The following is a 3562-nucleotide window of genomic DNA, read 5'->3' as shown; positions in this document are numbered from 1 at the left end:
ACCCGAACATAGCGGCTAGTGACTCTTCCTCTGACTACGACATCATGGAGGGTTACCCAATGCCTAATCCTGATAGCTCAATCCAAGACATGCATACCATGGGTCCACGGTCCGGGCCGAGCGTGCTTAGCCGCTTGAAGGAAACCTTTAGTAGAGCCACTTGATCCGAACATGGAGTTAACGATGTAAATGAGGGGGGTGGGGAAGTAAATTCTCTATTCATGACCAACGTAGACCCTATGCCTTTAGAGAGTGTGCATGTGAATACTCCATTCACTGCACCTCCAGACTCTTCAGAGTTATTCCCCTCTGAGGTCATATTACCTGATGGTAGAAGCGTTGCCGAAGTGCAAGAGGTTGAGCGATATATCATTGTGGCTAGGGAAAAGGAAATTGAGAGCTTACGCAAGGCGGAGCAATGAAGAGAGCTAAAAGAAAAAGCTCCTATGTCAATATCATTGCAAGGAGAGCAATCAAGTGCTCCTGAATTAGCGACCACTAAATGTCAACCCATAGAGAGCCACATTGCATCTAGTTCAAAGGACACCCCTAGCACCTCTATCCTAGATGGAGCGTTCTTAAATGAGAACTGGGAGTACGAACTACAAACAAAAACTCTAATCGACCTATACACAGGTCACACCTATCGCGTGGGTTGGTTAGATGTCCTACAATCCACAATGGGTGCTACTAGGATGGAGGATCAACAACAAAGAGTTGGTGAGGTCATCCATAGGGTTATTGAGTTAGAGAGACAGAACCAAGGGATCCACTTGCCTTCAACGGGTCTCATGAGATTCTTGGATACAGGGAAGGCTAACCAACCAACCTTATCGCAAATGGAGACTCCCTTGGTAAGTCCGATGGATCCCCCATATGTTGTTTCGCCAGGGGTCTCAATGCAATCTGAGCCCACAAGTGATAGCTTTACTTTTCCAAGTCTAGATCATCTTTCCCTTGATGACACCACGGCTACCATGCCTACCCCAATGATGGACATCCCGAGAAACACGTCATGGACCTCAGTTGTTAGTAAAGCACCACTACATGGTAGCACAATGCGTGCAACAATACCTACAAGTGTGTACCAATCGTATGCACCTATGGGTCCACGTACTCATGTAGTCCCTACCCCTCCCATTGTTTCAACAACCTATGCTCCACAACCACAACACCCAAGCTCTTATTTCCATGGAACCATACCGGCTAGCATTTGCATATCACATCCGACGTCTGCTATGCCTACAGCCACACATATGAACTTTGGCCCGCCACATGGCAGAACACCGTACCAACAGTGGAACTCAAGGGCTTCCTATGCACTAAGCCCAATGCCAATACCTACTACACATGTAGTCTCTGGAGCGCCTTCACCCACGGTTCCTGCTCACTTAGGTGACTTGGCAACATTTGCTCAAGTTATCGGTCGATCTATTGCTGAGAATATGCGTAACATGCTTGATAGAGAGCCTAGAAGTAAGGCAGTACAAATAGCCAAGCTCACACAAAAATTGAATGGAGACGGGGATGTGAGAAAGCATATCAAAGTGTTTGAACAAATATGCGATTCTCTAGGAGAACACAATGACCTGCATAAGAGTAATGCTTTAAGCCTAACCTTAAGTGGGAAGGCAGGGGATTGGTATAGAACCCTAAGGGTGGAAGAAAAAATGATTTATCCTACTCTTAGGAGACTATTTTTGAAAGAATACATACAAGAGGGAGTGCTTTGTGGTGTAGCCTCTCAGCTCCAGAAAGCCAAAAGAGAGGAAGGAGATCGGTGAGAGACTTTATTAGTCGCTTAAAGCATTTTAATTCTCATTGTAATCCAAATGAGCGCTTCAATAATAATCAATTGCTTGATAGATTCATTAGGGGATTACGACACGAGGATATCTACAATGGCCTGGTCATTAGAGGTATCACCACTTGGGAAGTAGTCACCACCAATGCGATCCAATTGGAGGATAATTTAATGATTCAAGGAGAAAGAGTGTCTGTTGAGTCTAAATTTATTAGCTCGCAAGCATCGGGGCATCAACAAATGACCCTAAATCCTATTGCTAAGTAGCCAAAGATATATGAAATGACTTTAGCAGATCTCACCAAGGCTATTCAAGAGAGTCTTAGAGACAATCATGCTCCGCAAAACAATCATATGTATCCAAGAAAGGAGCAACAATGGTGCTCAGTATGCTGTGGTCCGCATAGTACCAGTGAATGCCCTACTTTTAGAGTGAAATTCAATGGGAATTACAATGTCTATGGGAGGTATGATCATCAAGCTAAGGATTGCATAGTATTTAAGCGTACGATGGCCAATAGACCAACCTTAGCATGGGCAGACACACCTCGAGTGCCTGCATTGATGTTGGCCCCACCTCTTGAATAAACGTCACAACACATGGTCCCTAGGGCCCAAAATGTTGTTCAAACAACACCCTTACCACCTCCAGTGCTAGGTTAAGTTCACCCGCTATGCTCACAAAGTAATCTCTCAAAAGTGCTTCACCTAATTTCCTAATTCCGCTACTTTCAAAGTTCATAGGCCATTTCCATTACATCAATAAGGAGGTTATCTGTAGCAATGTGAAGAGCAGTTTGATTTTTGTGGTTGATAGCATCAAGGAAAGATTGATTCGTAAAGGGATCAAGCTGCTCTGGTTTGAGCACAACAAGGTACTTGAGGAAGAAGATGGAAAGCTTCTCCTTTTTGGGGTGGGAAGCCAAGTGAAGGAGGGTGTTTCTTGTGCTTGGGTCTTGAGATTTCAACAAGAGGTCATGCCCGTAATGGCGAAGTAGAATATCTACTATACTAACCCTAGTCTTAGCTGCCATTATCACCCCACGTAGTGGATGCACTTCCCATTCATCACTAATAACCCTCGTCTTATCTCCCTCTAGCATATTCCTAACCATTTGTAGGTCGCCATTACATGCCACCTTGAATAACTCCTCCCTAAAATATTCTTCATTCCCTTCCACTCTTGTTATCTATACCCTTGCCTCATCTTCCCCCCCTTTCAATGCTCCCATTTCTCTCTCCTTCCTATTCATTCTATATCAAGCACTCCTTTGCATTCTCCCAAACTTATCAAATCCATAATCATATCCTCATAATCTTCCTCCCTTGCACTTCTCCCATGAAAGTTATCTATTTTATAAGATTACTCCCTTGTACTTCTCACAAGGAAGGTGAGAAAGGGTCATGCTTCCTCACCTCTCTCCAATAAGTAATAAACCTCACATTATGGAGTCACCCTATGAAAATTACAAAGAAAAACAAGAAATTTTGCAATATTTTTAAACTTACAAATAAAACTTATAAATTTTTTAGTTTATTTTTTTATGATTTGTAAAGGGATTAAAAAAAATTTTCTTTTTTGTTATGAATAAAAATACAATAACGTTTGGCCTACCCCTTGAGATACTAGACAAAAAGGCCTAATAAGTAAAAGAGAGAGAGAGAGAGAGAGAGAGAGAGAGAGAGAGAGGGGAGGGAACAAAGAGATAAAAATAAATATATGTAGAGAATGTGTGTGTATGTGTATATATATGGAGA

At 42.7% G+C, this 3562-nt stretch overlaps 1 pseudogene; it reads right to left on the bottom strand.

Annotated features, from left to right (window-relative positions):
* Positions 1-2535: 2535 nt before the first annotated feature.
* On the bottom strand, positions 2536-3036 carry LOC147457136 (uncharacterized; annotated as a pseudogene).
* Between the last annotated feature and the right edge of the window lie 526 nt (positions 3037-3562).

This window comes from Adiantum capillus-veneris, chromosome 5, assembly GCF_014529385.1.
Source record: "Adiantum capillus-veneris isolate H3 chromosome 5, ASM1452938v2, whole genome shotgun sequence".
In the NCBI taxonomy this organism is placed as follows: Eukaryota; Viridiplantae; Streptophyta; class Polypodiopsida; order Polypodiales; family Pteridaceae; genus Adiantum; species Adiantum capillus-veneris.
Note: the sequence above shows the minus strand (reverse complement) of the source record. Positions and strands in the feature narration are given on the sequence as shown.